Genomic DNA, 11245 nt, shown 5'->3' with positions numbered 1-11245 from the left:
GGCCGCTCATGGAGCAGCTCATATTGCTGTTTGCTATCCAACCTCAAGATCTATTTAATTGTCCTTCTGCAGTGAATTTCATACGTTAATCCCCCTAAGGAGTTGTTTTACTTTCTTTCTGGCTAGTCTGCAAAGGTGTGCCTCCTAGGTTTTTGTGTTGTCCCCCTCTAGTGGCTCTGTGCCTTTGGCCTGTGTCCTTGTTGTGTTGCTCCTACTTACCATCAACCACTGCTGTGGCGCCAATAGGGCTGTGCCAGCTTGTGTGACTTACATGCTGTGCTTTTGTGATCCGGTCCAAGGCGGGATTGCTGCTCTGTAGTACTTGAATATCCTAATTCTGATTTGGGGTCTACAGAACTCCTTCCCAACAAACCTGTTCTTGGATTTTGTGACAGTGCAGCTACCTCTTATTCACTGAACATCAGGTAAGTGTTTCCTTCGCCCAGTACCCTCTCAGATTGGGACATCCTTCTGTCTTTGGCCAAGGCTGCAATCCCTGAAGTAGCCAATAACTTTTTTTGATGGCATCTTGTACAGGCACTGCTGTACCGGTTGTGAGACATTGGCCTGCGATTCCACATTCTCCCTCCTGCTCTCCATACCTTGAGTGACTCTAAGGGCTAGATTTACTAAGCTGCGGGTTTTAAAAAGTGGGGATGTTGCCTATAGCAACCATTCAGATTCTAGCTGTCATTTTGTAGAAAGCACTAAATAAATGAAAGCTAGAAACTCATTGGTTGCTATAGGCAACATCCCCACTTTTTCAAACCCGCAGCTTAGTAAATCTAGACCTAAGCCTCTCTTTGTGTTCCTCACTGTATTAGGAGTTCAAATATTCTACCACTGTAACTAGACTGAGCCTGCAGTCTGAAATTTTACTCTGACTATGCATCCTAGAAATAATCTCTCAATACCTGTCCTTCACAGTATATCTTAGAATCCTGCCTGCTGACAGTTTGTCATTCCTCACCTCTGTATGTAAAGTTTATCTGTGACTACCAGACATTTTGGGCAAGCATTCTTATGCCACTGCCCCTGGGACTGTATCATTTTTCTAGATGAACCTCTTCATCTGTGACTGGAGAGGTACCACAGTCTACCCCTTAGAAACCCCAGCCTGTGTTGGAGCCATCATCTGTCCTAGCAATTACCCTGCAGGATTTATTACATGCTATTAATTTCTCTGAGAAGAGAGTAACAGAAAAAAATGCAGAGGTGCAGGTGGACTTGTCCCTATTACACCAAGATATGCAGAAAAAATAAGCGATAAGAGAGAGAGTTGGTGTAGCGGAGACTTTCATCTCAACTCTTGAGGACAATACTACACCAATGAAACTGCAGATTGAAGTTGACCAAAAGGGTTGCTATCTTCCCAGATTTTTCTATCAATGTTCAGAAGTTGAGAGTTCAGTTCCTACAAGTTAAGAGAACAATTGCTATATGCTATGCTTTTCCCGGCGAGACTGCGTGTGGATACAGATGGTATCACCCACTTTTTTGACACTCCACACGATGCTATCACCTGGCTGGATTACAATGTCCCTTGTAGATCCTAATTTGGACTATATAACTTGAATTTTCCTGTATGCGCACATTTCTCTTTTTCATTGCAGCTGGACAGTTTAGGTATCATATGCTTATGTTTCCTGTTTGACAAGCTGTGATATTCTATTGCAATATTTGTCTGTTTCTAGCATGTGTCAGCTGCTGTCAATTACCTCACTTTGATGAGGACCTTGCACCAATTTAATAATTTTCACTGTTTTTTACGTTATTACATTTGGCTGGAAGGACCATGATGTTATGGTCTACTACATCTCCTTCCTCTCCTCTTTTTTTTTTAAAAAACAGAAGTTTCTGAAAACAAACACTAAACAAAACCCATGTAGGGGCAACAAACATGTGTCATGTAAAGTACCATTGTGCAGTCAAAAAACAATACAAAGGAACCAGACGTGATGCAAAAAGAAAAAAGAGCAGTGCATCTGCAGGTATCAAGGTTGGTAGAAATAACATATATTACGTAGCAATGTGTGTATGTGTCAATATACTCCACAATGAAACAAATGCAAATATGTGATATACACCAAGTTATGGTACATTAATCTTTCATGGCCAAGAGTATCATTAACCAGATTAACCCACGCACAATCAGCTGCTTAGGCACCATCCACTTTGTGGCAATAAGTACTTTGGTCACCATCACCAAAGTTAATAGTAGTTGTCTAATAAGTTTGTGCATCTTTCCCACCAGATCTAGTCCAAAGACGCACATTCTAGAATAATGGGGGGCACACCCACTCCCGCTTGTAATACGCAGTCCATGACTTCAACACAGAATTGAGACACCATGGGAGAGTCCCAAAGCGGATGCCAACAGGAACCCTGTTCCCAGGCGATTCACATTCCCGAGAGGCTGCTACTATTCAGCCCCTCCAGAAGGTTTGTGTAAATTAATGAGATGGTCGATGGCCAAGTCTCCTCAACATCAATCTCAAGAAGTCATCTAGGAGACGCGGAAAAGTCACATGAAACTGCTAATCAATAGCATTTCGAACTTCTAAATATCTATAGAAACAACCTCTGGGAGAGTGGCAGAACTACCATTGGTGCAGCAGGTGCGGTGCACTGGGGCGCATAGAGATAATGGGGTCCACTGCACAGGGAACTAGTGGGCCCTGGGTCTCTCTTCCCCGCTTCCTGGCCCTGGGGCCAACAGCTCACTAGTTCCGCCTTTGCTCTGGAAACAGTGTGAATCGCTTTAAGTTGTTCAAAGGGCCACAAAACCCCAATCACATACAAATGCCCAAGATGATGAACCCCATATTTACATCAGGGTGTCTCCCCATCCATCCGCACCAACTCGCCTAAATCAATATTGGACCAAAGGGGGGTTTCTGGGTTAAAGCCAGAATCAGCATTGAATTTGACTGAGAGCTGCCACACTTTAACTGTTTAGGACACCAAATGGGGATCACCTGCAGTACATCTACCAGCCAGGAGAAATTATTCCTCAGGAGTGCAGGGAGTCCTTCTCATTAACCAAATAATCATTAAGGTCAATACGATACAAGTAGATTAAACACATTTTAATATGCACCAACTGTGAGCCATAATAATACTACTGGAGGTTCGGGAGAGCAAGTCCTCATGTTCTTCTAGATCTACTTAAAGTGATAAACTTAATGCGAGCCTGCTTGTTCGCCCAGACAAGTGACAAAATATAATGATCTATTGTATGAAAGACAGATTGCATCTTACTTTTCAAATAGTCAACTTGTGGTTAAACGTTATATTCAATATAGTAACCCATATCATTAGAAACCCAAATACCCAGGTATTTGAATGTGGAATATCAAAAATGCATTGACAGGTACGCCATAGGACTGAACAGACATCAAATGTCAAAATAAAAATAACCAGCATAAATATTACAGGGCCAGTGTTACTTTATATAAAAACTATTTATTGCAATATATAAAATAACACTGAACGCAATGTTTCTGAATGAGAAGGGACACTTCCTTAGAGTTACAGGTATGGACTGCATGGAAACTCGCTACCCAACCCACGGCCTCTTAAGTGTTGAAAGTGTACCACCGACCAAGTGAGTTTTAGTAAATAATATGATATTGGCCTCTTATTTCTTAAGCTAAGAAAAGACCAGTGACCTCTTAAGCTTGTCATTGAGGCCCGCATGCACCAAGTCAAAAAATTAAGGGGCCTTCATCACCAACCTGAGCCCGCATAGCCAAACAGTTCCAGCATTATCACAAAAAATAATAGAGAACTACAGCATGTATAAATGAAAAAAAATGACACAATACCTGACACTATAAAACACCCCTCACCAATTCCCCCCAAAAAACCATCCTACATATCCAACACCAACAAGATGGGTTTGTTTGGGAAATGTGTCCCGTCTGCCCAAGGCAGAGGTAGCAGAATGCTTGTGTCACAATCGAGAGTTTGGGAGGACCCATTCAGTCTGCTCGATTTGCTGCTACCCTCCTAGAGGCACAGAAGAGGGAGGTATTTGCCAGTTACTCCCACAAGAGAGTTTGGGAAGAGATGTGAGATTGTCTGGTGAAGCAGTGATCTGCAGCTAGATATGGCACTGAGGTCTTGTGGAGTGGGAAGCCCCTGGAATCAGGATCTCAGCAGGTGCGATAATCTGCAGCTAGAAAAGTCACAGAGGTCCTGGGTAGCTGGGAAGCCCCTGGAGCCAGGATTACGAGGAGGTGTGATAATCTCCTGGTTGGTGTGACACAGGTAGTAACACTCTGAAGCAGGATAGTGAAGTGCAGCACAGGAGAGAAGGAAGCAGAGTCTAGTAGTAACACACTGCAGCAACAAGAGAACCGGAGCCAGACTAGAACACATCTAAATAGGTGAGGAGACCTAAAGATCTGGCACCCAGACAAGGAGGCAGGTGTTTTAAATAGACAATTAGCCAATTAAGAGAATTCAGGGAGTTTTCAAAAGACCAGGTGTGCGCATACTTGCCAGTTCAGACTGGCAAGATGGCACCCGCCATCGTGAGCCACAGGGACCAAATGAAGAGAAGAAAGTGGTTGCAAGAGGTAATTGTGAACGCCGGACTCGACCGAGTGGCAGCAGGTACGGTGCCTGACAGCTTGCCATGACAGCAATTAGAGTACACAGACACAGTGGCCAATGCAGGTGGTAATATAGCAGGCAGACAAGCACACTTAGCAAAAGGGAAACCTGGTCAGTTTTAAAGCTCTATCTAGCCCACTGATCACCACCAAAGTTACAGAAGTCCAAGCAGTGACTTTTCTACCTGTCACCCCCCAGGTGCACCTCAGAAAGAAACTGACAGCACACATGAACTAACCAACAACAGCAATTCAGTGGAGAGATAGGCCTCAGTCACAGATGGGAGATATGGTAACTGTAAATCTGCACCCCAAGATACCATGGGTGGTATGTATTTGGCGGGAAAGTAGGTCCAGAGCAGCTACGCAGATGTCTAGGAACTGTGCCCTCAACAGTGCCAGAGAGTCGACAGGAAGTCCTTCCAAATCACAGAGGCATACACCGCTGCCACCGTAGCAAACCAGGCGCAGTCAAGAGTGTTGTAGTTGGCAGGTGGACAAAGATAACAGAACGAGAGAATCTTTGGGAAGGTGTTTCTTTATGGAAAGTTTGGGAGTGAGGTATGCAAAGGTTGCCTCACAGCACTGGGGTCATGAGTTCGATTCCCGACCATTGCCTTATCTGTGTGGAGTTTGTATCTTCTCCCTGTGTTTGCGTGGGTTTCCGGGTGCTCCGGTTTCCTCCCACACTCTAAAAACATACTGGTAGGTTAATTGGCAGCTATCAAAATTAACCCTAGTCTCTCCCTCTCTGTCTGTCTGTCTGTCTGTCTGTGTGTGAGTGTGTGTCTATATTAGGGAATTTAGACTGTAAGCTCCAATGGGGCAGGGACTGATGTGAATGAGTTCTCTGTACAGCGCTGCGGTATTAGTGGCGCTATATAAATAAATGATGATGATGAGAGTGAGATTGCTAGTATGTTAGCTCTTTTTCTGTATGCTTTTGCATCACATTCACTTATATTATTTTTGTGCCACTGTGACACTTTTTTTTTGCATGCTTGCAGGTCCCTCCTTCTATGGGTCAGACAAAGGGCTGCCTGTTCTGATCCAACTTTGCTATTGTTATCACATATCATGGAACGTTCTGTAACCAAACAACTTTGGCTTGTGCCATGGAATGTTTGAGGGTTGAATAACAAAATAAATCGCTTGCTGGTGTGACAATATGTCAAGCAAGATGACTCTGATATTGTATATTTTCTGGAGACTTATTTGTAGGGGGGTCTTTCTCTTAAAAATCCTGGATTGAGCAGGTTTATCATGCTACCCACACTTTCAACTGAAGAGGTTCATCTATTCTCATACATATAAGGGTCTACCTTATGCACTGGACAAAGTCCATATTGACTCCCAAGGCCGTTATGTGTTTCTGAAAGCCACAATTAATTTTGCCACAATAATGACCTTAGTTGTGTTTATACCCTCACCATACAGTAATGATGTCCTGAAACATCGTGGAGAATATATGGCTCTTTTTTCTGACTCCCCTATTGTCTGCAGCGGGAACTTCAAAAATATTATGGACAAAAATACTGAGACATGTAGTAAACACCAAACTTCTGATACTACTTATAATTCAGCTTTTAATAATCTGGTCACTGAGGAGGACCTGGTAGATGTGTGGCAGTAAAGGCACAGTAGTTCACAATTTTCCTGCTTCTCACCCTCTTATAATGCGTTCTCCAGGTACCTGCTGTGTGTGAGGTTGAGTATAAGCCTCTCTGAAAACTCCCCCTTATATTCATCATCATCATCATCATCATCATCATCATTATGTATTTATATAGCGCCAACATAATCCGTAGCGCTTTACAATTGGGGACAAACATAATAAACTAATAAACAAACTGGGTAAAACAGACAAAGAGGTGAGAAGGCCCTGCTCGCAAGCTTACAATCTATGGGACAATGGGAGATTGACACATGAGGTTAAGTATACATTTTGCATCTTGGCCCAGCCAGACTGCAAATGTAAGGTGACTCATAAGCTAAATGATCCTGTCACACAACAATGTTGGTCAGGGGGTAATTGTCTTGTGTGAAATTGTGTAACAGGCTAAAGGTAGTGAGGTTAAGAAGGTGGTTGAGGAATATTATAAGCTTGTCTGAATAGGTAGGTTTTCAGAGAACGCTTGAAATTTTGTAGACCAGAGGAGAGTCTTATTGTGCGAGGGAGCGAGTTCCATAGAGTGGGTGCAGCCCGAAAAAGTCCTGTAACCGGGAATGGGAGGATGTAATGAGGGTGGATGAGAGACGCAGATCTTTTGCAGAACGGAGTTGCCGAGTTGGGAGATATTTTGAGACAAGAGAGGAGATGTATGTTGGTGCAGCTTTGTTGATGGCCTTGTAGGTTAGTAAAAGTATTTTATATTGGATTCGGTAGAAGACAGGCAGCCAGTGTAGAGATATACAGAGTGATTCAACAGAGGAATAGCTATTTGCAAGGAAAATCAGTCTTGCCGCAGCATGCAAAATAGATTTTAGGGGTTTGAGTCTGTTTTTGGGAAGACCAGTAAGGAGGGAATTGCAATAGTCAATGCGGGAGATGATTAGTGCATAAATTAAGGTTTTAGCAGTGTCTTGTGTGAGATATGTGCGGATTCTGGAAATGTTCTTTAAATGTATGTAACATGATTTAGATATAGAGTCAATGTGGGGAACAAAGGATAGGCGTGAATCAAGGATTACACCTAGGTAGCGAGCTTGTGGGGTGGGATTTATGGTCATGTTATCAACAGAGATAGAAATGTCAGGTATGCTCTTGTTGGCGGTGGGAATATTATTAACTCTGTTTTAGAAAGATTAAGTTTGAGTTGACGAGAAGACATCCAAGATGATATGGCAGAAAGACAGTCAGTTACACGGGACAACACAGATGTCGAGAGATCAGGAGAGGATAGATAGATTTGGGTATCATCCGCATAGAGATGATGCTGAAAGCCAAAGGAACTTATTAGATTTCCAAGAGAGGCCGTATAGATAGAGAACAGCAGAGGACCTAGCACCGAGCCTTGTGGTACTCCAACTGATAGGGGAAGCGGAGCAGAGGTGGCTCCAGAGAAATTAACAGTGAAAGAGCGATTAGAGAGGTAGGATGAGAACCAGAATAGAACAGTGTCTTGAAGACCTAGGGATTGCAGCGTTTGTATGAGAAGAGAGTGGTCAACGGTGTCAAATGCAGCCGAGAGATCCAGGAGAATTAGGAGAGAGTAAAGGCGTTCAGTCTTAGCAGTGATCAGATCATTAACAACCTTGGTCAGCACAGTCTCTGTGGAGTGTTGAGAACGAAAGCCAGACTGAAGAGGATCCAACAGGTTGTTTGCAGAAAGAAAGCGTGTGAGGCGAGTATAGGCAAGCCTCTCTAGAAGCTTGGAGGGTCAAGGGAGCTGAGAGATGGGACGGTAATTTGAGAGAGAGTTTGGGTTTGGAGTTTTGTTTTTTTAGAATAGGAGTAATGACTGCATGCTTGTATAGTGATGGAAAGATGCCAGTAGAGAGCGAGAGATTACAGATTTGAGTTAGAGGTGAAATGAGCACTGAAGACAGGGATCTACCAATTTGCGAGGGAATAGGATCAAGAGGACAGGAGGTAGAGTAGGAAGATAAGAAGAGCGTAGAAATTTCCTCTTCATTTGTGGGGTCAAATGAAGAGAGGGTGTCAGAGGGTAGTGGGAAGGAATTGAGCTGATGGCTTGTTGAGGAAGAGGATACCATTTCTAGTCTGATCTTGTCAATCTTGTCCTTGAAGTAGGAAGCAAGATCCTGAGCACTGATAGTAGATGGAGGGTTCGGGGTGGGAGGATTGAGAAGATGATTAAATGTATTGAAAAGGCGTTTGGGGTTAGAAGCCTGAGCATAGATAAGAGATTGAAAGTATGTTTGTTTTGCAGTGTCCAGAGCATTTCGATAGGAGTGGTAGACAGAAGTATATGTGAAGAAGTCATTAGAGGTTCGAGATTTACGCCAGTGACGTTCTGCTTTACGGGAAAGTTTTTGAAGATTTCGTGTTGCTTTGGTGTGCCACGGTTGACATTGAAGTCTACGTGTAGTATGTAGTGTCGCTGGAGCCACTTGATCAAGGGCCGTTGCTAAGGTTAGGTGAAAATGAGGTACTGCCATCTCAGGGGATGAGAATGTAGAGATAGGGGAGAGAAGGTGTTGGAGAGAGGTGGAAAATTGTTGAAGATTAATAGAATTAAGATTTCTGCGAGTATGAGGAGGCTTGGTTGAGTTAGACAGTAGAGAGGTTAGAGCAGTGGGGGTGAGAGTGTAGCTGATAAGGTCATGATCCGAGAGGGGAAAGGGTGTATTAATAAAATTAGAAACTGAGCATAGTCTAGAGAAAACAAGATCAAGGCAGTGGCCATCCTTATGAGTAGATGATTCAATCCACTGGGAGAGGTCAAGTGAGGATGTTAGAGAGAGTAGTTTGGATGCAGCTTTGGAAGGTAGGTTATCAATGGGGATGTTGAAGTCACCCATGATGATGGTGGGGATGTCTGAAGATAAGAAGTGAGGGAGCCATGCAGAGAAATCCTCAACAAATTGTTGGTGTGCTCCAGGGGGACGATAGATCACCGCAACACGTAGGGAGAATGGATTAAAAATGCGAATAGCATGTACTTTAAAAGATGTGAACGTGAGTGATGGGACATTTGGTAGAACTGTGTATGTGCACTGTGGGGAGAGAAGTAGTCCAACCCCACCTCCTTGTCTGCCTTCAGGTCTGGAGGTGTGGGTGAGATGGAGGCCACCATGTGAAAGTGCTGCAGGTGAGGCAGTGTCTGATTGCATGAGCCATGTTTCTGTTAATGCCAGAAGGTTGAGGTTTTTTGAGAGGAAGAGATCATGAATGGAGGTAAGTTTGTTACAAACAGAGCCTGCATTCCAAAGGGCACATTTAAAGGACTTTGGAAGAGAGGGGAGACAGGTGATGTGTTTGAGGTTTGCTATAGAACGGTAGTGCTTTGATGTATGTGTGTGTGAGGAGTGAGGGGGACCTGGATTAGGTGATATATCACCAGCTAATAGAAGCAGAGTGAGAGAAAGATAGGCAAGCTGATTGTAAGATGTGTGATTTTTTATTTTCTGGCGACAGGTGGAGGCTGTACTTGTTAGAGATAATAAATAGGACAACAGTTCATGGGTGTTAAATAGAGGTGAGTGGAGTAATGCAGGTGCAATATGAACAAGTTTGTGTGTTGGTGGAGGGGTGGAAGATGACACAATCCTAAAGATCATGCCATGAAATGAGACTAACAAAAGCAATTTGTGAAACATTGTGATAAAAGGGGTAAAAGCAAAAAGCAAGGGTATTTTAAGAATTACCTCTTTGCAGTCGTCCATATAAATAGACAAGTAATGCAGAAATAGGCTGGGGCAGATGCGGCTTATTGCTGGGAGTAAAATCAAGTCCAATGTTTGTCCAACTGTGCATTTTCGTCCACTTTGTGAGAAAATCCCACTTAGTGCAGAAATAACACACGTCTAACCCCCACATACGTCTCCCCATAGAATGAAGCTAAGATGTAGTCAGTCTAATTTAGAAATACACTACAGATGTGCTAATTGATCAGCTAATCAAAGGAAAAGAAAACATTTGTGGGATAGATTGGAGGAGGCCAGATACCTATCATAAATTAGGCAGCAATACAAGACTGTGCCAACCTAAGTTTAAACAGATAACAGTTTCCTATAACATACTTTAAACACAGATTGCAGGGATGAATTTCACAGAATAATGATCAGAGTAGTAGTAGCATGGATGAACATACTTTTAAACACAGATTGCAGGGATGAATTTCACAGAATAATGATCAGAGTAGTAGTAGCATGGATGAACATACTTTTAAACACAGTATTTATATTACACAGTATTTATATTACATGACTATAAAATAAAAAGGGGTCAGGCTTTCTGGAAATGTAACCCTTTTTGTTTGTCTCTGATGGGAGCAGGTTCCAAATTGGTTGCTCAGTGGAAAGGGTTCTTTGCACTGAACACTCAAGCTACTAGACTCCCAGTTGTTTGGAACTCCTTCAAAGCCTATCTCTGGGACACTCTGATAAAAAGGGTAGCTACAGATACTGCAACTATGTCCTTTCCAAATGGCATAGCCCCGGGGATGGATGGTCTCCCAAAATAATTATTTAAGCATCATCAAGCTTTTTATGTGCCTACATTAAATGAGACCTTTACTGCTGTATTTGAATCTGGTGTCTTGTTTGCTTTTATGGCTGAAGCACTAATAGTGGTACTGCCGAAACTGGGCAAGGACCCTTTATATCCTGATTCATATAAACCAATATTTCTCCCGATGGCAGATGAGAAAAGTTTAGTTAAAATGTTGGCAGTTAGTCTTAACAGGGTAATTATGGACCTGGTTCATCTGGACCAGACAGGATTATTTATGGAAAATCAACCTGTTTGAATCTGAGGCGGTTTCTTACTCTCATGCAGGTGAATGGCTTGAAGTTAGCCTGCTCATAGAGGCTGTTAAAATCTGGAATGCTGCACAAGACATGGGGGTCTCACTAAATTTACTGAATTCAAATCATTGGCTGGGTGTTCTATCTGGTCATTATATGGGATATTTTCTCTGGGACAACTGTATAACAATGGT

Source organism: Mixophyes fleayi, chromosome 3, assembly GCF_038048845.1.
Source record: "Mixophyes fleayi isolate aMixFle1 chromosome 3, aMixFle1.hap1, whole genome shotgun sequence".
NCBI lineage: Eukaryota > Metazoa > Chordata > Amphibia > Anura > Limnodynastidae > Mixophyes > Mixophyes fleayi.
The sequence above is the reverse complement of the archived record's forward strand: the minus strand, read 5'-3'. Positions refer to the sequence as shown.